This window comes from Lactuca sativa, chromosome 5 (assembly GCF_002870075.4).
Source record: "Lactuca sativa cultivar Salinas chromosome 5, Lsat_Salinas_v11, whole genome shotgun sequence".
Classification (NCBI taxonomy): domain Eukaryota; kingdom Viridiplantae; phylum Streptophyta; class Magnoliopsida; order Asterales; family Asteraceae; genus Lactuca; species Lactuca sativa.
Window position 1 is genome coordinate 11679182 of NC_056627.2, and position 25517 is coordinate 11704698.

Genomic DNA, 25517 nt, shown 5'->3' on the forward strand with positions numbered 1-25517 from the left:
ATTTTGGATTTTGAGTTTGAACAGAATTGGATTTAGAATGAGGTTGAGATGAATTAGAACGAGAGAATTTGGACTGAGAAGTTTTATTGACTTGAGGTTCTAAGTGACCCTTTTGTTTTTGGTCATTAGTGGGACCGAACCTTGAACTTTGGTAGCTTTTGCTTTCAGAACCGAACCTATGCTTTCGGTAGCTGGTGCTCTCTGAACCGAACCTGTCCCTTCGGCTGTTATTCCTTTCAGAACCGAACCTCTCCTTTCGGTTGCTGTTACTCTCTTGCGGCCTGACAACACTTTTCTCTGACTTTGAATTTTTGTCATGATAAGAGAAATGGGCGTTTTGAGATCGCCAAAACTGTTTTCGCTCTGAGAGATTCTTTTTGTATCTCAGATTCCTTTGCTGCTTTTGATCCTTCACTTGTTTTGGCTGTAGGTGGATGTTGGCCTTTTGCTTCTGCTTTCTGGCAGCTGGTTCACTTTTAACAGATGATGTTTTGCTTATAGAAGTGACTTCTTCTACAGGAACTTCTTTTGTACCACTAGTGCTTGGCACATCAAAGTTGTCAGGCTTGTTTAGTGGCTCTGGCACATATCTGCCTCTGGTTTTCCAGGATGTCCGCTCTGACAGACCAACAGTTTCATCAGCATTATCTATAGGAGCAGACCAAAAAAACTCATCACAACCATCTGCATTGTCTTCGTTCACTATGGCGGTGAGTTCAGCTGTCTGATGTTCGGTTACTCCTGTGACCTTATACACCTGATTTGGTAGTTGTTCTCACCTTTTGGTACACAACAACCTTTTCTTCAAGAATCGGGGACTTATTTTGGGACAAACGAGCAAACTCCACAGAGTTTTCAGAAATAAGATTTTTGTGGTTTTCGGGTTCGCTTTTGACAAACTCAGAACAATCCACTTCATCCTCAACATAAATTACGCTCAAATCATCATCCTCATTAAGTTCAGATGCGTTTTCAATATCAATTTTGTTTTCTGAACTTAAATTGGCATTGAACGAGTCAAACTTTTGTATGGTTTCGGTCCTTAGTTTCATCTTATCGTTTTCATCTAAAAGGTTTTTCAGCATGTCCTTATGGTCCTTGGATTTTATGAAAGATTCAATTTTGTCGAGACCATACCTATAAGTCGGATTCACATCATCAGACGAAACTACACTTTCACAATTATATGCTTCAGCATCGATTTCATCCTCCTTAAACTCAAGGAAGGGTAAAATCATGCGATGAATTTTCTGCCCTATTTCACAGTTCAGATGCAGTTGGGTGATGTTAGCATAAAGTCGTTTAGCAATTAAACAAAAAACATTTCTCTATTTCAAAAGTTTTAAATTGTCTCTTTGTAAATAAATGTTTTCGTCTTTAGATTTAATTAGCTCTGACTCCTTCAGCTCTATCCACATCCTCCGTTCCTAACTCTTTGATGACACCCTGCTTATTTGGTCAGTTAGGTTAGAATTGGTGACCCGTGTTTGCGTTAAACAACTATCTAGATTTGAGATTCTTGAATTTAAGCTATTTAATTCTTTTTCATACGATTTCTGTGGGAGTTTGAATGAAATAAAAAGGGATTATACCTTCTTGATCAATTCATCAAGCTCATTGATCTGCACACTGAGAGGTTTTGCTGTGAAGCATAAGTCCTCTCGCACCTTGGTGTCCTCATTCCCACCGTCTGTATTGTATCCCCTCATATGAGATACATCTGTCACCATCAAACACTTCCCACTGCTTTCTTCACCTTTTGCAACATACGCCTTTCCATGATATGGCTTCCTGACTTCATCATCCTCTGAGACGGTTGACCAGACCTGCACGCCACCGAACTCATCATCCGCTGCCGAACTCTGCACAATTAAAGCATTCATTGAAGGGTTAGTAGCAGCTTTCTTTCTCTTGATCTCTTCTAGCTTTTTCATCAATACAGCCTCTTCATCTTTTTCCTCATCCTTCTCTGCCATTTTCTTTAGAACACAATCTTTTGCATAATGGTTCTTTCCTCCACAGTAGTAGCAGTTTACACCAGAATCTCCTTCAACTTTCGCCTCTTTCTTTGGTTCCTCTGTCTTCGGTTCCTCCCTAACCTTTTTAGAACTATAGCTTCTCTGCAAATTTCGGTTCTTATTGGTAGGGAACCTTTTCTTGATGAACCTCTTTGGATTAGACACCATCATAATATAATCTTCAGAAGTAAGATCCTAGTCTTCTATGTTGAGATCTTCATCTTCTACCACACTTTTGCTTTCAGACAGGAGGGCCAGGGACCCCAAACTTGAGACCACATTTTTCTCTTGCAAGACAATCTTTTCTTAGGATTTCAAAATTCCCACCAGCTTTGCCATCGAATAAGACTTGAACTGCTCATGAGCTTTAACAGTGGACACGACAGCTCTCCACTCGGATCTTAGGCTATTCAAAAAGGTGACCTTCTGTTCAATCAACTTCCTTTCTATATCATGTTTGATCATCTTGCTAAGAAGATGATTGAAGCGATCGAACATCTGAGTAAAAGTTTCATCAGAATTTTGTTTGAATTCACCAAACTCAGACAAAAGCAGGGTCTGAATAGAATGCTCCAAATCTTCATCTGTGGAATATAGCTCTCGCAACCTATCCCAGATTTCTTTAGCGGTACTGCAGGAACTCACCAACCTGAATGTATCTGATTGAAAAGAGAATCGAATCAGTCTCAATGTTTTAATGTTGCACTGAAACTTTTCCTTTTCGTCTTGAGCAACGTCTTTTACATCCTTTAACAGATCATTATACTCTCTCTGAGTTTTAATGATTTTAGATGTTACTGAGTGAGCAAATGGTCCAGACACGATTGCTTCCCAAATAAGATATCCATTATCTTCAAATCCGATGACATAATCTTCAAAATGATGCGCCCAAACTTCGTAATCCTAGGTGTAAAGAATAGGAATCTTTGTTGTTGATCCAATGTTGTTTGAGATGTTGATGGGATTAGATTGTGACTCGTCCATGCTTGATCGTTTAACCTGTTTGAAAGATCAGACTTGTAATATGTAATATTAGGGCAAAACAAATAAATGTTGAGTTACGTCAATTATGGAATGACGGCTCAATAAATATTGGTTAATGCGGAATAACCCTAATCGTAAACTCTTTCACAGAGAAGATGTGTATGAATTACATAGCCTCCTGCTCTGATACCAATTGATGAGTTATAAAAACTCTATGATCGATTAGATCTTCGTAACAGGTAAGTAATGAACGTGAAAATAGTAAAAACAAAACACAAGTATGGATCTGAATGAGTCGAATGATTAGATTACTCAATCCTCAGCAGAGCTCGACTAAGAACTTCCACTATAGAGGATTCTAGGGTTACAAAATAAGAACGATGAATATGCTAAACAATACTTCTCTAATCGTTACTAATCATTATATTCTAGGATACATGCAAGCATCTATTTATATTAAACTCTACAAAACTCACGGATGGACAGGCCCATACCGGAGATAAACATTGGACTAGCTAACGAGCCCAATAGACGCAACACAATACTGGACCTAACAATAACAAATGTGAAATGACCATATACAAAGTTAGAATATACAAACAGACATTCATGATTTCAAAGCTTAAAGCATTACCATCCACTCAACCTTCACCTTTATAAAATTTCTTTAATATTTTTTTAATTTAAATGTATTTAGATGTATTATTCACAATATTAATAATAACAAATTTAAAAAATAGTATACTTATTTATATTTTTAATATAATAATAATTATAATAATAATAAGGTTTGTGTTTGTAGAAAAACCCTAATATTTTTTGTTTTTGCAGAAAAGTCCAAATATTTTGGGTCAATTTATGAAATAGTCCGAAATTAATTTATTACCGGTTCCAACCAGTAAAAAAGGGTCAAAATACAAACTTTTGCCGGTTTTTGGGACTTTTTCGTAAACAAAAATTAGTTTAGGACTAAAACATAAATCGGGCTAAACTTTTAGGACTTTATTGGAGATTTCCTTATACAAAATAATGAAATATGTTATATATATATATATATATATATATATATATATATATATATATATATATATATATATATATATATATATATATATATATATATATATATATATATTCTCTCTCTCTCTCTAACACCCGTGTTTCGAGGCTAAACAATAATTTGATGATGTAATAGTCAAGGTCAATCATTGTAACTTATTTTAAAGTAATAAATATGAATTACTTGAATATTATGTGAATTATGTGATTTTATGTTACCACATACTTGTTTGTAAAGATATAATAAAAATAAGCATCAAAAATAAAATAATGAACGACTTAGCCCCTTGCACACTAAGGTGCCTTAGGCTATCCATACACAGCCACACCCAAAGGGGCCAAGGTCGCATACGTAGATGGAAACTAAGCTCCCACTCACGACCCATGGTGGTGCTTCAGGATTCCAATGTACTTATTAGATAAACCCAATATCTATGAAGAAAGTGGTCGTGGTCGTGACATGGATTTCAAACATATAAAGAATGTCGAAATCCAAATTATAACGAAGAAGTTATGGTCTGTCGAAATTTCACAACAAAACCGGCACGACACTGCGTGATGTAAAAAAAGTTAATTTACGGTACAATACTTTTTAGCCTTAGCAATATAAAAGAAAGCCTTTGTAACAACCCGAAGTTCGTACCATCAATTATAACCCTTTTTGTAACCCTTTTCGTTAATCCATTAGTTGCTACAATTTCGTTTCTGTTTACGTTATTTAATTAAGTCATTAATTGAGATTGCTATTATGACTTAATGGGGTGTCCAAACGCATTTAGAGCTCATATTAATGTCCCATACTAGTAATCGGAAGATTTTTAAAATCAACCATATCGGGTTACGACAACTTAATCGGGTGCGACCAAAAGCCCCGTCTAACATCGGTATCGGGTAGAATTCCACCGTGTCAAAATCATAGACCCTATTTAAAGATGTTTAAGCTCCCATTTGAAGCTTTTTCTCACTCTCACTACTCTCTCTCTAACCTCTCTCCTCAAAACAAAGAACTAGGTCCAAAACATCAAATTAAGGCTTTAAATCTTCAAGGTAACTTCCCTAACTTGTTGTTAGACCTCATTAGCCTTCAAATTCAAGTTTAATCAATGATTTACGATCTCAAACATGAGTTTACGGCCCTGGAGCATGCTTGGGCCGTGAACACATAATAAGAGTGTTTTAGAGCCTTAAAACCCCTCCAAACCAACTTTGGAACTTAGATATGATTTTATGGCTTACCATTTCGGACTTAGAACACCTTAATCATCATTTTTGAGGAGTAAACATGAGTTTACTGCCCAAGAACATGCTTGGGCCGTAAACTCATATTCTTGGAGAGTATACTCATTTCAATGTGTTAAGATGCCACTTAAACACACCATAAGCCTTGGGATAAATTCTAGAAGTAACCACACACGAATTAGGAGCCTAAAACATAAGGAAAACACCCCCTAAGGAGTTCACAGGCATAAGATGGAGTCTTGGGCCCTAAACTCCTAAAACTATGTTAAATGACACCCTTAATTCAATACAAGGCTTGTAAAAATTGTTTGAATCACATGTGATTGTCCTAGAATCACCAAATTAAATAAGGAATGTGTGTGGGGGAGTTTACGGCCGTAAACTCATATTTTACTGCCGTAAACTCCAATAAATGGTCCATAAGTGAGTTTAATCAATTCCAAGGCCCTAGATTTGATCCTAGCTAATTTTCCCAAGTGATATAAGGCCATTTAGCATCATAAAACACCCCACCATGAGTTTAAGTCCGTAAACTCATTGGGAGTGGTACATTAGGGCTGAAAACTCTTGTGTGAGTTTACTCTTGAAGAGTAAACTCCATATCCAAGCTTTATGTGTCCTTAAATGCCACCCGGGTCCAAGCAGAGACATTCCTCTTCCGGTGAGTTCATACCCCTACCCTTTTTCAATGGTTTTTCAATGTTTTTCAGAGGGGCGGGGGGAATACATGCAAAATAGAAATGTTTTCAAAACCTTAAATTGATGTATTTCAATAAATATCTGGCAAACTTATAAATATCTTTACCCCTTATGTATTATGCTGAGCATAAGGGATGTTTTATCAATTCTAACTACATAGATTTCAGTAAAGGAAATAATGAAACTAATCAAATTATTATGGGAGTAATTTGGGATTTTCAGTACTCGTTTTATGAATTCGGATTTCAAGTAATGATAATAGATAAACTATGTCTGATTCAGTTTATCTCTGTTTCATTTAGAATGTATTGCCAGATAATTTCATTGTATATAACTGTATTCACTGTATTATATTTCATAACGTTTAGTATGTTTGATATCGTCTGAGAACACCGTGAATAATTTAATACTAGCTTGTGCGATTCGTCATTACCCTTTGGGTTATCAGTAAATCCTCCCCGGAAGTGTAACCAGAGTCTCCTAGAGGGAGAGCGTGGGATTTGTGAATAGATCTATTCAGGACTGACAATCCCACACCTTAACTGCTAGCTACAGTTAGGCGGGCACGCCTGGGTGACAAATTCTAGATATCGTCCGACGTTTGACTAACGTCAAGGAGGTCTCGTTGTCGTATCAACATGGTTACCCGGCTCACAATATGTATTAATATAAGTTTATTCATGGTTTTGATTTGATTTTATATCTATTTTCTATTTATAGTTCCTATATCTAGTACGCGATGATAGTCCCATGGTTTTCAGTCTATAGATTTTGTATCTAGTGCGGGATGTTATTCCTATGGTTTTCAGTATATATACATATTACATATATAATGCGGGATGGTAGTCCCATGGTTAGAATCTATATCTAGTACGGGATGGTAATCCCATGATTTTCAATCTATATCTAGTACGGGATGATAGTCCCATGATTTTCAATCTATATCTAGTACGGGATGATAGTCCCATGATTTTCAATCTATATCTAGTACGGGATGATAGTCCTATGGTTTTCAATCTATATCTATCTATAGTTTCGTGTATATCAAACTATCTTATATCTAGTTCGGGATCGTAATCCCATGATTTTCATTGTATAGTTTTATGTATTAAACTATACACTGTGTTATTCAACTAAACTTTACTTTTAGGAAAATATGAGATTTTCTTGGGATAACATAACAACTCGTAAACGAATTAAGAAACTAATGGATAACTAAACTATTAGGAAAATATGGGATTTTCCTGGGGTAACATACAACACGTAATCAAATTGGTAACAAATGATAACTAAACTGTTTTACATAAGAAAATATGGGATTTTCTTGAATAACAAACCTTTTTTAGAAAACTAAAGGAAACTGGTACATTTTTTAGAAAACAAACATCTTATGAACTCACCAGCTTTATGCTGATTTTCAAACTGCTTGTATTCTCAGGTCCACATTAGACAGGTACCCAATGATCCCTTTTGGCGAAGACGGAGTGCTTAGAAGACACGTCTTACTTTTGTTCATATATACTATGTATCACACTTGTACAATTTACTTTTGAACAAATGTAAACTTTTATATGTAATGTAATGGTTGTTTACTTTGCTTACTATGTGCATTGGATTTGATACTCAACGTGGAGTTCGCCCCGAAAATGTTTCCGCCTTCGGTTTTCGGGGTGTGATAGTCTTAGTGTTCGTTAAATCGAGAGCGTGCATAAAAAGAACGCTCAAAATCTGACTTCGTATGACTAAGATATGATATTTCCATGTTTCGGATTAGTAGTATACAGCCTAGAGTTCGAAGGTCTCGTTAATAGTACCTCAACAGTACAAAGACAGATGAAAATGGACTTCGGATGAAGAAGTTATGTATTTTTAACAGTCTTTCTTGTCCTGGCGTGTTAAAATTATAACTTTAAAAATAAAGTCAAAATTAGCTGACGGAGTCTAAACGAAAGTTGTAGAGTACATCTCTACCTACGCGTGGATATAGAGAACGTCGAAAACGGATCACGTATGCAATAGTTAAGCTTTTTAGAAATCAAGAGGAAAAATACGAAGCTGATGTGAGGGGTATGCCCAGCGTACCTTCGGACACTTTGCGTACCGAAGTACGCCCCATGTACGAAGATGCTATGTTGTGTGGTCTTCTTTCTCCTGCAACCCAAAATTATCCATGAAACCCCTGTCAATGTCCGCGTAGACTAAGAAGTACGCCCTGCATACTGCGAGTCCTCTCGGCTATAAAAGGGTTGCGAGGCCATCCTTCCTTCTCACATCTTTTACACCTTCTTTTTCTCTATACTCTTTCTCTAAACCTCCCTAAACCATACCGATGCCTAAGAAACCACCCTATCACTAGAAAAAAAGAATCCCGGAGCATCCAAAGTCTCCGATAAAAAGAGTTTTCCGGTTTGAAACTCTGCCCGCGCAGAACCCGATTTTCAAGCAAACCTCCTGGTTTCGTCAAAGATGATTATTTTAAGAAGCGAAGCACTGTCCGAATCACCACCTTATTAGGTGAGTGGATAGTTACTTTCAACTAACACATAGATATGAAGTAGTTTATATAAATTACGTGTTATGTATGCATATTATCGGTTTACTTGAGATATGTGTTGGATGAAAGATTTAAACTTTGCTTTTTTTTTTTTATCTAGACTTTTTTCTTACCGTATATGTATTTTCTTTTCAGATCTAAACTTTTTTTTTTTTCAGATCTGAACCATATTTGTATTTTCTTTTTAGATCTAAACGTTTTCTTAAGATCTGAACCGCATATGTATTTTCTTTTCAGATCTCACCCTTTTCTTCAGATCTGAACCGCATATGTATTTTCTTTTCAGATCTAAACCTTTTCTTTAGATCTGAACTGTATATGTATTTTATATATCTACAAATATGTTGGGTAAAACATGGGTATATGTAATAGGTGGTGTGTGATGATATAAAATAATGAGAGGCCTCTGTTTGAAGATGATCCATTCATTTAGAGGAGTAAGGATGACGACCACAAACTTTTGTAGACAGTCCGGTGGAACGCTAGCAGGCTCGCAACCTGTAGGTGTTTATTTGAACTACGTGCTCACCAACTGTACTCCATCCCCCTCACGGTTGCCTTATTTGACATAAAATGCTCAGGAATACCCTAAGCAGTGTTGTCACCTCGATGAAATTCTTTAGGCTAGGTCCCTTATATTAGATGCTTTTGGGATGTAAAATGAGGATAACATGAATATGTAATCTGGTTGTTTGGTTTTATGAAAATAATAAACTTATTTATTGTGGGTTGAAAACCCTATATGCTCACCAAGCTCCCACGCCTGACCCACTCAGTTTTTTGTATTACCGGTAGTGACACAAGGGCATAGATGTGATGATCTGATGAGAGATTATGGATTATAGGCCAGTACAAATAAATAGAAAGGTTGTAAGGCCTATGTTGTTTTTGGTTTATGCTTTTGATCTGTATTGAGGATGACATCTCGGGTTTTGTAATGTAATGAAAATACATTTCTTTGGAAATGATTTGATAAATACTTATCTATATTTTGGAAACAAATTCCGCAAAACTTTCTTTAAAAAAGTTACTCTGATTTTATTATAAAGCATAAACAAAATCGGTCTTTTATGCCCGTGAAAATGGGGATCTGACAGTTGGTATCAGAGCATTAGTTTAAGTGAACTAGGAATTTGTAGGATTTCTATACTTAAACTTAGAATGCTATGTGATGATCTTGAGATGAGTGTCTACCATATTTTAGACACAAGTTTGTTTATTTTAAGAAAGATGCCTAAAATGCTTTTATGTGCTAAATGCTTTATGTTTGCCTTATATGCTATTATTTGTTCGGATCTATGGTATGTTGCCGACTGGATCTGGAAACCTTATGTGTTCAGGATTCTAAGTGTACGATTACGATATTAGAACTAGCATGCAACATTTTGGAGTGATAAGGAGGATTTAAACATCTATCGTAAGTAAAGATCTAAATTCACCTACTTTGGTGTATAGATCAACATGGTGGGAACCCGAAGTGGAGCCGGAAACGCAAATAGAAATAGGAATCAACAACCTCAACCCTAAGTGATTAAGCAGGTGCCGATAGTAGAAGCTGCACCTGAGCTATTCACGAGGGCTGGAGTACAAGCCATGATTCGAGCTATGATGGTTGTACAAAGGGAAGAAATGAGGCAATTGTTGTTGAATAATAGGGATGAAACTTTGACGCTTGTTGAACAGCTAGAATTGAATGACAGACAGTCAGAAGAAGGGTACGACAGTAGAACCGTTGGTCAAGCTGACCTGCTAGTAATTAAGAGGAAGAACCATGATGAAGGAGTCGAGAAGAATAAATGCAAGTATAACGACTTCACAACTTGCAAGCCATCAACTTTCACTGGGAAGGAAGATCCAATTGGAGTCATGGACTGGATATCGGAGTTGAAGTTGGCCTTCATAACATGTGGTTGCAAAGGCAAGCTATAAACCACATTTGTAGTGCAATAATTTAGAGGTGGTGTTGTTTGCTGGTGGAATTCTCTAGAGAAAACCATAAGCCGTAATGAGCCCCTACAACTAACTTAGGTAGAGTTTTTGGTGCACTTCAATCACAAGTACTGCTTGGACAAAAATCTGCTTGAGCTAGAGAACCAATTATTGACATTGAAAAAGGGAAGCATGTCCATTGATGAATACACCAATGCTTTCACTAAAAAATGGAGTTTGGTTTGCGCATCGTTCCAGACGAGCTAAAGAAAGTTGATAAGTATGCAAAGCGGCTTCCATGGGTGTACGATGTTCCAGTCCGCCAGGCACCTACTCTGGAGGCAGGTATCTGGGCTGCTATGTTTGTTGAGGAGTTGATTAAGAGGAGAGCTGCCAATAAGGTTGAGGTTGGTGAAAAGAGGAAGTTTGAGGGATCTTCAAGGTCCAACAAAAAGAACAAGTCTGGTTCAAGGAAGCCTGGAAGAGGAGGAAATGAAGCAAAATGGTGCGAGAAGTGTAAAAAGAGACACTTCGGGAAATGTATCGAGGAGGTGACCTACTACAAGTGTGGAAAGATAGGGCATTATTGTGACAACTCAAAATTTTCTATCCTGTTTAGTGTAACACTTCATTGAAAATCAAACTCATTTCTGCTATCTTCTGGCACAATTTGGAGCCTGTTTGAGTGTCCTAAGCCTTGTACACTTAAGGGATAAGTGCCGGGTTTATCTGCTGAAGCTATAGCACAAAGATCGAGCTTGAATCACCTTGACATGGAGTTCACGGCCACCACATGGGAGTTTACGGCTGTAAACTCCATGTAGGCCGTAAACTACACCTTATATGATGAAGGATAGGCCATTTGTTCATTCTTCCTTTCCCTTGGCTGATTTCCTCCCAAATCCTCTCAAGTATCATCCCGATCTTCGTCCCCGATCTTCAAAACTCTTAAGTTTCTTTCCTTAAGTAGTTGATATCTTACATGAACTAGTGATCTTACATGATTTCATGCATGAAATCATTCCATTTGTGTAGATCTTCAAGTTTCACCAAAAAAACCAAGAACACACACTAGTGTTCTTGGCTAAAACCGACCATTCAAGCTCCAAGATTGTAAGTACTCTTGTTCTAACTCATTGTACACAAGGTTTAACATGTTTAGAGCTTAGAATCATCAAGAATAGAGGGTTGAATGAGAGTTTACATGCAAGGATCTCCCAAGGCCGTAAACTCCCTATAAGGGTGCATTGATGCCCTCTTGTCCTTCCAAATAACTAGAACATAGCCCAGAACCAACCACCATTGAACTAGGGACTTGAAGCAACGAAATGGTACTTCCCACCATGAGTTTACAGCCGTAAACTCATGGGGAAGTGGTCCCCAGGCCGTAAACACAAGTTAGGGTCATTCTTGGACCTTAAACTCACCTAGCCTCTTGTTTAAGCCTTGAAACACTTAACCACTTAAGACATCTTGCCCTTAAGCCTCAAATGGAGACCCATTAGAGAGTTTATGGCTAGGAGTAAACTCCCATGGGCCGTAAACTCCATTAAGTATGGTCAATAGACCATAAACTCAAATACAATGTCTTGCACTCCTTTGTTGCAACCTAATGGACTCCTAACACTTTGACCAAAGTGTTTTCCATGCATTAGGATGTTTATACTTGTCTAATTAGTGTTATAATCTCTAATTGTATATATACATATGTCTTTATATGTTATTAGGATCATTGTGTGTATTTAAGTCTTCACTTAACACCAAGCACTTGTCCGACACTTCCATCCGATCCACTCACTACAGGTGAGTTCATACCCCCTTAACTAACCCTTTTAAATGTTTATAAATGCTTTTATGGGGGGGGGGGGAATACAAGTTGAATCATGATAGTTAGTACATCAATCACATGTGATTAATAACTAGCATACAAATGGATTTACTACACTTTTACCTATTTACTCAGTAAACTACTTCCAATTGACTTACTAAATCGTTTTTACATGTTAAAGATCTTTATTAAACTGTGTTACATACTATATGTTTCCTTTGAAACTCTGTTACAATTGTGTTTCAAACAAAGGTTTTCTTATACTTAAAACTATTCTTATCAAACAAACTGCTTTCAAATCGTTTTACAAACTGACATCAAGTCATCATTTCTTAGGTCTTAAACTTTTCAAAGGTTTTATAAAACTTCTTTTATACTTTTATATTGTCAAATGCGTGCCTATATATGAATAGTTTTATAGGTAATGTTTAAAGGACATAGGACGGCTAACTCGCTCTATTTCCTTTTCCTCGTTGGGATGTGGCCTTAGGGCATCGGTTATTCGCCCGAATGTCGTCTAAATATTAGTCATATATCATGTATACATATATAGAGATAAAAGTTCCATCAGTTAGTTTAGTACCTTTGGGTAGCAAAGGCATACTATCGATTATACACGTACATTACTAGTAACTATAATAGGTATAGTTAGGAGATACTACTTACTATTCCAAGTATAAGGAATCACACAAGATTCACTTCATTCATGAGTCTATACTAATACATTACATAAAATATGAAGAGATACGAGTGCATACAATTACAAGACATATAATTACAAGACATACAATTACAAGAGATACGATTACATAGATACGTTTACATAGATACGATTTCATAGATACGTTTACATAGATACTATTACATAGAATCTATTACAGTCGGGTCTTGGTCTAAGACTACTTTCAAAACAGTCGGGTATTTGTAGAAGACTACTTTTTATACTAGTAGGAAATATGAGATTTTCTAGGGGTTTCAAATGTTTACAATTACTTACAACATTTTCATACTTATACAAACTTTTCCTCAAAACAATTACAAGTCTTTTATTACAAGTTTCATTTACAAATCAGTGACATTAAAATACTTATGAATTCACCAGATTTATCACTGATACTCGCTTTCAAAATAACTTGTATTCTCAAGTCACAAATAGACAGGTACGACGACCAGGATTTGTGAAGACGGAGCAATCAAGACTCGTCTTTTATTTTGAGTATTCATTATGTTGTTTTATGCTATGAAAGAACACACTTGTAATTAAAATTCTTATATTAATGCAATGGATGATGTTGTTGCTTGTTTACTACTTTGCATTGTTGTGATACTTTACGTGACGTCCTCCACCCCAGAACGTTTCCGCCGTTCTCGGTTTTGGGGTGTGACAGATTGGTATCAGAGCATTGTTTATAGTGAATTAAGTATATCAACCCATAAAAGATATACTAACTATAAATACAATGGGATTAAAAATACTCTGACCAAGAGTTTATACTTTTAAATAATAAAATATTTAACTAAGTATACATACCTGCATTCATACTAAAATCCGTGTCAAAATGAGAAGAACAAAAGTATTACGATTGTTGAATATTACAAGTAAGCTAGGGGATGTATGGTCAGTCTTGGGAGTGGCATAGCCTGATCAACTATGTTGGTCCGAGGAGTGATTAGCATATGCCCAAGAATGGTTGTGATGTGACAACAAGTATAAAAACTTACCAACACTACCACAATGAGAACTCTAGAGCAGAACATAAGTCTAAAATATTATAGGAGCATTTGGTGTTACTATAATTACTTACGTGAGAATTAAAAAGATCTTCACTACTAAGTCGATAGTTGCTAAGTGGATACACTAAGGTTATATGTAACTAGGATGACAAAGACTTAGAATCTATGAAATTTTGCTTTACCCCAATTCCTTGTGAATTTGGAGTTAAGGTCACTTATTCGAAGGCCTATCCTGTTTTGATTACATATAACTAGTATGCACTTTACAAATAGTGAAGTAACTAATGAAGATTGTATTATAACTATCTAGTTAGTACGTCTAATAATTAGTTCTTTACCTCAATTCTTGCGTAGATAACAGGGCTGGACTCCATCCCAACGACAACCTGTACCTTCCGAACGAAGGCAATGCTGGATGGTTTGGAGAAGAACCAGAGAACGATCATCCAATCCCTTTGAATGATCACCATGCTGAAGACCTTTCGGATGATGATAACTCCGAGCCCGAAGTTGAGAACCTACCCCCAGTAGCTCCTATTCCAATTCCTAACCCTCGTCCCACTTTTCATGGCCCGACGCCTCCTTGGGTATAATGTTTGGAGACATGGAGCGAAGAGCAAGATCAGCCTATGCCGTTTAATGGAGACCGAAGCTTCTACAACATAAGTAAAGGAAGCTCAGCGGACATAATTCTTCCAATTTTGGTCCGTAGAGTTGCCTGAAACGAGATTCAGGGCAGGAAAACTCTCCATCGTATCCCAGAGGTTGATGCCAATGCAGGAATGCATACCATCTGCACCAATCACCTTGAACACACTCATGAGAGATCTAAGAGAGACCATGAGACCTTGCTACAAGCACTAGTTGAAACACAATTCGAAGTCATAGAGCTCTGAGTACGCTAGAGGGTGTACGAAAGACACCTGCTTGATATGGAATGTCAACTAGCTGAACTGAGGGTTCACCAGATGGATGGCCGTCACTAGTAGGAGAAGCTTTATTTTCCTTCCTTGTTTAAAGGAATCATTTTCCTTTCTATTTCTTATGTGGCATTTTTCTATGAAACTATCTTGTACTGTAAGTACCTTTAGTTAGGCCTTTATGTGGCTAAAACCTTTCTACTCCGGATATGATGTAAGACCTTGTACAAGTTCAATTTTTCCCAAACTTATTACGTTAGGAATATCGATATTGAAAGTCGGCTAACTTCTATGTGACACTTTGTTCAGAGACTTTCATCATACTTTCGATGGGGTCTATTTGAAACCCGCTCTAGTCAAGTTATTGGACTAGAGTAATTTAACTCATGGATCATTCCCAATTCTCTTTCAAAGGTTGGATCGTGTTATTTACCAACCGATGGTACCCTGGTTTGAATGTAAAACATCTTGAGACCATTCTATGAAGTTACTTTTACTCTGTACTAGGACTGCATCATAGGGATGTGGATCAAACCTTCGAGAATATACTTCTGCTCTTTACATGAACGATCAAAATACATCTAGGTTCAACCATAATAGCTCACGAACTCCTTTCCTTTCGTGTTACAGAATCATGTCGTCATCTAAAAATAGTCAACCGAACAACGAAACCCCTCTCCTTCCTATTGACGCCGCTACATTCCAAGCCGCGGTAACAGCTGTCATGACAACTTTCCTTGCACACCTCAACTTTGTCAACACAAACAATACTAGAAAAGGAGTTGACAACTCCGATCGTTGTACCGATCTGGGAAGCCAAGAAATGACAACAGTCACAGACTTGAAAAGCCGTAAAACCGAGAAGAGGAAACGAAATCGCCAAGCCCGAAAGGAGCGCAAGCGATCCCAAAGACTTGCCATGCAACAGCAACAAGTGGCAACTCCTGCCATTTCAGCATCGACACGGCCCATTTCTCAAGTCCCTGACATCGGGACCAGCCTTGCACACAATGGTGGTGGTAAAACCGGACCATGTAAAAGGAAATTTTCAAAGTGGATGAACAAGGAAAACACCCGTGTCCACATAACTCTGACTCGAAACCTCACTTCCACTACCAATGCTACTACAAGCCAGCTATGTTACCAATGCAGCGAGATAGCACACCTCAAAAAGCATTGGGCAATAACAAAGAACTTTGATGCAGACGGGAAGATACTAAAGATCACTACCGCAGGAGAAACTACTTCGGACTCACGTTAAAGTATCTAAGGCGTTCGTTGTAACAGACTCATAAACTGTTAAAAACTAGTGCAACTCGAGTCTTATCTTTTACAAGATCCTGTCAGTTAAGGGACCCTCGTGCTGCATATACTTGTCTTTTGTAGTATACCTAGTTCCCAGCAATTGTCTTGTAGTAAATCTATAGTACTGTAACTCTGTTAAAAGTTGCACTGTTGTGTTTTGTCTGTAACGCCTTTATGATCAAATCTAATGCTGTTATTTCCAAGTGAGTCCGACATTATCATACAACTAGAGTCCATTCAATCTTCACAATGCCAACTTCGTGCGTAAATCTCTTTCTCTGAAATCGTCTTTCTAGCGAAGTCGTCATTCCAGAACTCCGAAGTACTCATGTATAGAGTACCTCATGTTTCTTATCCTTTCTAAAGAAACCTCAGCAAACCTCCCCGAATACCACTCGAACAGTACGTGAAATTCAATCCTAGGACCCTTACGGTTGATCTATCGCTGAAGAATGTATACACAGGGGTGGTATATAATCAAGCTTCTATAGGTTTAGAATTGACGATTCCACTTTAACTTCTTTTCCTCGTTGGGATATGATCTTAAAGAAGAATCATTTATTCGACTACCTTTTCAATCTTAATTATATACGACTCATATACACGAGACTGTGATTGATAAATCATGTATGACTTCTAATATGAACTTCAGGACGGAGACTGCCCAAGACTATGAGTAATTGCATCGTCATGCGAACAAACTTAGAACCCAATACTACTCCTGTAACCAAATTGAGCTACAGTCTAACATCCACAGATATACAACAACCGTCCAGACAACTTAACGACTACTCAGCAATGGAATTGGAAAACAAAGCTCCTCGCCCGGGAGAGCTCCAGATTTATTCTTCAAGAAGAAAGATGGATCATTCATAAGTCCATCGACTTCAGAGACCTCGACAAGATTTCCATTAGAAATCATTACTCTTTGCCTCACATTGAAGAATTGGTTGACCAACCGCAAGGAACGAATTACCTTTCTGAAATGGACCTGAGATCCGAATATCACCAGTTTCGAGTGTTAGTGAAGGATGTCCAGAGGACGACCTTTCGAACTCGATGCGGACGCTACCAGTCTGTAGTGATACCCCTCGGATAAGTTCAATACGCCTGTAGTATTCATGAACTTAATGAATAGGGTATGCCGTTCTTACCTGGATCAGTTCGTCATTGTCCTTGTAAATGACTTACTTATCTACTCTCTTAGTAAGAAGGAAATCAGAAAGAGCATCTACAACAAACCATGGAAACATTTCGATCAGAGAAGCTCTACGCGGAGTTCTCTAAAATACAAGTTTTGGAATTAAAGAGTAGAATTCCTAAGACACACTATTAGTGATGTGGGAATTCATGAGGACCCTTCCAATAATCAAAACCGTTGAGAAATTGTCAGCACCCAAGATGCCGATTGGAATTTGCCAAATTCTAGGTCTGGCTGACGTACTGTCGTAGTTCATTTAGAACTCCTCGTGAATTACGGAACCTCTTACGGCTTTGACCCAGAAGGGAGTGGCCCTTGACTGGGAAGAGAAGCAAGAGGAAGAAACCTTTGGAATTCCAAGTGAGAGACAAAAATTCTTTTGGAAGTCTCACTCTGCAAAGGCTTGATACGCTTCGAAAAGCGTGGAAAGCTAAAATCCAAGTTAGTTAGGACCTCCGAGATTCTTTCCAGAATCGGCCCTGTAACTCACAAATTCAACTTACTCGCTAACTCAGCTGCGTACATTTTACCCTCCACATCTCGAACTTGAAAAAGTACCTTTCCGTCAGGACTCTTGTAACACCGTAAATTTCAAAACAATTTTTTTCGCATTTTATACAAAACACAATTCATTCAATATTCATAAAAACATCATTGTTTGAAACTCAAATTCATAGCATATAAAAATCCCAAGATCTTATAACATAAAAGTCCCGTGTGTGTATTGATCAGGCTGGCGCCTTCCCGCGATCCTCACTAGTACCTGAAACAAACAACACCAAACACTGTAAGCACAAAGCTTAGTGAGTTCCCCAAAATACCACACATAGCACATATTAGCCACTCGAGGCTATAACTCTGTGGGTCCATGGACCCTCCTCTGTGAACCCTCTGTTTCTAACTCTGTGAACCTTCCGGTTCTAACTCTATAAACATGCACATCATAAATCACATAGAAATAATGCAGTACAACACATAACATATATAGCATACAAATACTCTATCACATAACTCTGGTTACCTATTCAAGGTAAAGTAAAGTGAGAAGACTCACCTCGCGTATCTCGGTAACCCATAAATCCCTGAAATCACTAGTGCTCGATCTCCCGAGCTATAGTCCTCCTATAACACAAATACATCTCTAATTAACAATTTCCCAACTAGGGTTGACTACCCCTATCAAGTCAACACTGGTCAACCCTGGTTAATGGTCAACGGTCAACCCAACTCGCCGAGTCTGGCGTGGACTCGCCGAGTCTCTACGGGGACCCGATTCCTCTAAGTCCCTTCCGACTCACCGAGTCACTCACCCAACTCGGTTACTCAACCCCTGGTTCGAAATCACTAAACAACCCGCACCAACTCGTCGAGTCTGCCAATGGACTCGGTGAGTGCATTCCATGCACAACCCCAAACGACCTTCTGAGGTCAGATCTGTTCCACTAACTCATAGATCCAGTCCTTCCAAGCTTATTTATCATGTAAAGTTCATGTCTTGGCGCTCATATCACACCTAATGACTCATAAATGGTGTTTTAACCTCAAGCACAAAGATCCCAAACCAAAACCTCCATGGATTCATAAAAAGCCTGGACAAAGGGACACTCTGGACCTCCAAGGGTCCAGATCCAGAACCTAACTCGCTTAAGGGACCAAGGGAGCACTAGATCTAGCCACAAAAGGCCTCAATAAGCCCTAAATCAACATGAACATCACCTCAACAGAAAATGGTTCGAAAATAGTACCTCAAACGTGATGTTCTGGACCTCAGATCTTCAGGAAGTTAATCCTCTTGCTTCCCCTTGGCTATAGCTTCCTTTCCCTTGCTAGACAACACCTCCAAGGTCAACAATGGCTCCTTCTCTCACTCCAAACGCTCAAGCTCACTAGGGTTTCACTCTGGGGGCTGGTGAGCACAAATGACGGCCATAAGGCCCTTTAAATAAGCCCAAACCCGAGAAATTAGGGTTTCATTAAATAGCGCGGACTCGCCGAGTCCACCAATGCGACTCGTCGAGTCCGGTCATTAATCCGGGTAAGAAATCGCGTCTCTACTCGGCGAGTCTACGCACCAACTCGCCGAGTCTTCCACAAAACTAAAAAAAATGAATAAATATAATACCTGAAATTCCGGATGTTACAACTTTCCCCCACTTGAATCTGACTTCGCCCTTGAAGTCTTATTCCTGAAATAGCTTCGGATGCTGCTCCCGCATCTCACGCTCTGGCTCCCAGGTCAAATCGGATCCCTTCCGATGTTGCCACTGAACCTGTACCAGAGGCACTTCCTTGTTCCTCAGAACCTTGATCTTCCGATCCATAATCGCAACTGGTCTCTCCGCATAGTTCAGGCTCACATCCACATGACTGTCGTCTAACGGCACTACCGCCGACTCGTCGGCTATACACTTCCTCAACTGAGACACATGGAAGGTATTATGAATCCGCTCCAATTCTGCAGGTAGCTCCAAGCGATACGCTACCCTGCCCACCCTCGCGATCACTCTAAACGGCCAAATATACCGAGGCCCTAGCCTGCCCCTCTTCCTAAATCGAATCACTCCTTTCCAAGGAGATACCTTCAGTAGAATATAATCACCGACCTGGAACTCGAGCTCGGATCGTCATCTATCCGCATAACTCTTCTGGCGGCTCTGAGCGGTCAACAATCTCTGCCTGACGCGATGTATCTGCTCTGTCGTTTGAAGCACAATCTATATGCTACCTATCACTCGTTGCCCCACCTCTCCCCAACAAATAGGAGTCCGACACCTCCTCCCATACAACAAGTCAAAGGGTGGCATACCAATGCTCGAATGATGGCTGTTGTTGTAGGAAAACTCTACCAACGGCAAATATGTGTCCCAACTCCCCCCGAAGTCCGACACACATGCCCGAAGCATGTCCTCGAGCGTCTGAATCGTCCGCTCACTCTATCCGTCATCTGGGGATGATATGCGGTACTAAAATGCAGCCTAGTACCCAACTCCTCGTGAAACTTCTTCCAGAATCTAGAAGTGAAACGCACATCTCGGTCTGAAACAATCGAAATCGGCACTCCATGCCGTGATACCACTTCCCTCACATACATCTCTACTAATTTCTCTGCTGAAGAACTCTCATTGATAGCAAGGAACTGGGCGCTCTTTGTCAACCTGTCCACAATCACCCAAATTGCATCGACTCCCCTAGCAGTCCTTGGCAATTTGGTGATAAAATCCATGGTAATCTGTTCCCACTTCCATTCGGGAGCCTCCAACGATTGCAACTTACCATGCGGTCTCTGGTGCTCGGCCTTAACCCTACGGCAGGTTAAGCACCTCTCAACAAACCACGCAACATCCCTCTTCATACAGAGCCACCAATACTCTCTCCTCAGGTCTAAATACATCTTAGTGGCCCAAGATGGATTGAGAATTTCGACCGATGAGCCTCTTCCATCAAAATGGTACGCGTCCCTCCCACAAACGGTACCCATATACGCCCCTGAAATGTCATAAGCCCCCGAACATCGATAACGAACTCCGATACCAACCCAACAACTCGCTCTCTCTTCTGGTTCTCTGATCTCACGGCCTCAGCCTGTGCTCCACGAATGGTGTCCAACACCGAAGCCATCACGGTCAATCGCCAAACATACATCTCGCAATGGGGCGCTCTCCGCCCTGGGACTCAGTGCATCGGCTACGACATTAACCTTGCCTGGATGGTACTGGATCTCACAATCATAATCCTTGACCACACCCAACCACCTCCTCTGCCACATATTTAGGTTAAGCTGATCCATCAAATACTTCAGGCACTTATGGTCCGTGTATATCGTACCATACAGATAGTGACGCCAAATTTTGAGGGAGACCACCACTGTCCCCAACTCTAGATCATGGGTGGGATACCTCGTCTCATGAGGCTTCAGCTACCTTGATGCGTATGCTATCACATGCCCTCTCTGCGTCAGCATCGCTCCCAACCCCAAGATCGACACATCTTAGTATACCACAAAGTCCTCCATTCCCTCCAGGAGGGCTAGCACTGGGGCTTCGCATAACCTTTGGCGAAGCGTCTCAAAGGAGGCCTGCTGCTCGGGGCCCCATGAAAAAGCGACACCCTTCCGGGTCAACCTGGTGAGTGGCAATGCGATCTTAGAGAAATCCCTGATAAATCTCCGATAATAACCTGCCAACCCTAAGAAACTCCTGATCTCGGAGTGTGACCTCAGCACCTCCCAACTCATCACTACCTCGACTTTGGCCGGGTCGACCAATATCCCTTTCTGGTTAACGAGATTGCTTAGGAACTGGACCTCTCGCAACCAGAAATCACACTTGAAGAATTTGGCATAAAGCCTCTCCTATCTCAGAACTCCGAGGATCTCCCTTAAATGCTCCTCATGATGCTCTCTAGATCTCGAATGTACCAAAATGTCGTCGATGAATACAATCACCGACCGATCCAACCTCGGCCTGCACACTCGGTTCATGAGATCCATGAACACTGTAAGGCCTTGGTGAGCCCAAAAGGCATCACCACAAACTCGTAATTCCCATAACGCGTCCTGAACGTTGTCTTCTGGATGTCCTCATCTCGCACCCTTACCTGATGATATCCAGACCTCAAATCGATCTTGGAGAACCAAGATGCTCCCAGTAACTGATCAAACAAATCGTCGATCCTCGGCAACGGGTAACGGTTCTTGACCGTCAGCTTGTTCAACTCCCGGTAATCAATGCACATCCGGTGTGAACCATCCTTCTTCTTGACAAAAAGGATAGGCGCTCCCCACGGCGAGCTGCTCGGCCGAATAAATCCCTTTCCCAGCAGCTCCTGAAGCTGCGAGGATAACTCTTGCATCTCTGGAGGTGCAAGGCGATAAGGCACCTTGGCGATAGGCGCGACCCCCGGAACCAAATCGATACTGAACTCCACTTGCCTCACAAGAGGCACACCCGAAAACTCCTTTGGAAATACATCCGGGAACTCACGCACTAACGGAACCTCCTCAACTGATCTCGGCCTCTCTGAATCAACCCGCGTATCCATCACATACACCACAAAGCCCTTACAGCCCTGCTGTAGACACTGCGCCTCACTCTAGCGGCCGAACAAAACGCTGACCCAGAACGTGTACCCTCGTCGTACACTGTAAGAACTCCCCCACTAGGGTCTCATATGGTCACCAGCTGTTGCTTGCAGTCGATAACCGCACCGAATCTGCTCAACCAGTCCATGCCCACAATGACACAGACATCACCCATCGCAATAGGAACCAAATCAATCGGGAACTCAACACTAAAAATCTCAAATACGCACCCACGGATCACCTCCGTGGCGTATATCAGCCTCTCGTCAGCTATGAAAACTCTCAGAGGCCGACTCAACGCCTCACAACTAACACTGATATGCTGACTAAAAGCCAAAGATACAAAAGACCGACTCGCACCCGAGTCAAATAACACCAAGGCAGGTACATAATTCACAAGAAAAGTACCTATGCATAACATAATATAAGCATAATATCTCAACATCAAAATAAATACACGAAAGAATACATACCAACCACGACATCGGGCGATGCGCGGACCTCCTCCGCGGTCAACTGAAAGGCTCTCCCTCGTGCCCTCGGGGCCTCGGCCTTCACTGGCCGACTCTCGGTAGCTCTGATGGCGGCAGGGGCAGATCCCTGAGGTGCTCCCTGAGCTGATCCTTGCAACTGCGGATACTCTGCCTTCCGGTGTCCGGTCTGGTTGTAGTGAAAACATACTGCAAACCCCTTGGGGCAGTCATTGGCCATATACCCCTCCTTGCCACATTTGTAGCAATACCCTGCTCTGCACACATCGTCGTGGCTCTTGCCGCACTTGCCACAAGTGCGGCCCCTCTGGCTCCCTGATCTCGAATCGGTAGGCTTGGCCCGCTTGGCTACCAGCTGAGACTGCACCATTCGCCGATCCCTCCCCTGAGACTCAGCCTCCTCCCTAGCCTGAGTCTCCAGCTCTATCTCCCTCTTCCGGGCATTTTCCTGAAGCTCGGTAAATGTTCGGTACGTCGAGTTTGCCACGAACTCACGTATGTCCCTCCTCAGAATGCTCAAATATCGACTCATACGGGCCTGCTCGGAGGACACGTGCTTGGGGCAGAACATCGCCCGCTAATGAAATATCCTTGTAATCACTGTAACAGACTCAGTACCCTGCTTGAGGGTCAGAAACTCCAGGGCCAAACGCTCCCTCCCCACCTGGGGAACGTACTCATCTCGGAACATGGCAGTGAACCTCTCCCAGGTCACTGCTGCAAGCTCAGCAGGCGTATAGTGCGCCGTCACAAACTTCCACCAGTCCTTCGCTCCCAAGCGAAGCTGGTTCAGTGCGAACCGGACTCTCAAATGCTCAGGAGATGAGCAAGTAAAGAAACACCACTCTATGTATGAAATCCATCTCATAGCCGCAACTAGGTCCTAGGTCCCGTCAAACTCCGGCGGTTTTGTGTTTCTGAACTCTCGGAACAGCAACGCATCACCACTAAGCGGCCTCGCAGCAGCAACAGCTGTGGTGGCCGCTGCAACAACAGCCTCAGAAAGAGCAACATAACGCTCATCAAAAGTATCAATCAACATGGTCTTAATAGACCCGAACATCTCTGGTATCTCTGCCCTGATGGCCGCAGCCACCTCCTCATGGATGATCCGGCAGATCTCCTCATTACTAGCCCCACTGCTCTCTGGCATAAGACGTGTCCTCACCATGACCTACCTCTGAAATACAACATACATTAAATTAGAAACCCATTCGATCATACTCGCACTCGAAAACTCATCCCTCCTTGATCCCTGGCCTCCCGAAGATTCTTACATGGACTGTACACCGCCCTGTTGTTTTCAGTAGTACGGGCCCAATACCACTGTCCGCACCGTATCAGTATACACCCCAAGTCCTCCTCTTCGGATCCCAAGTCCCAACTACTCTATTATGCCTAATCCCCTCTCTAACAGATCTCTCATAAGCTCCTCGCTGCTACCTACTCACTCTCAAGCATCTCATAGCAGCTCACCTCTCCCTAGGCTAAGGCATCATAAATCAGGCTACTCTAGTCCTAATAGGAGTACCTAGCCCATTCTAGCATGAGAATACATCATATCAATATCATAACATATAATATAAGGGTATCTTGGCAAATCACCGTTCGGGCGCTGACTGATCGTACACACGACTCTGCTCTGCGTTTTCCAAAAATATTTTACTCTTTTTGAAAATATTTCTCAAATCCTCAGTTTGAGTTCAAATACGCCCGAAGGTGTACTCGAATCCCTCAAACCATGGCTCTAATACCAACTTGTAACACCGTAAATTTCAAAACAATTTTTTTCGCATTTTATACAAAACACAATTCATTCAATATTCATAAAAACATCATTGTTTGAAACTCAAATTCATAGCATATAAAAATCCCAAGATCTCATAACATAAAAATCCCGTGTGTGTACTGATCAGGCCGGAGCCTTCCCGCGATCCTCACTAGTACCTGAAACGAACAACACCAAACATTGTAAGCACAAAGCTTAGTGAGCTCCCAAAATACCACACATAGCACATATTAGCCACTCGAGGCAATAACTCTACGGGTCCGTGGACCCTACTCTGTGAACCCTCTTGTTCTAACTCTATGAACCTTCCGGTTCTAACCCTATAAACATGCACAACATAATTCACATAGAAATAATGCAGTACAACACATAACATATATAGCATACAAATACTTTATCACATAACTCTGGTTACCTACTCAAGGTAAAGTATAGTGAGAAGACTCACCTCGCGTATCTCGGTAACTCGTAAATCCCTGAAATCACTAGTGCTCGATCTCCCGAGCTATAGTCCTCCTATAACACAAATACATCTCTAATTAACACTTTCCTAACTAGGGTTGACTAACCCTATCAAGTCAACACCGGTCAACCCTGGTCAATGGTCAACGGACAACCCAACTCGCCGAGTCTGGCGTGGACTCGCAGAGTCTCTACGGGGACCCGATTCCTCTGAGTCCCTTCCGA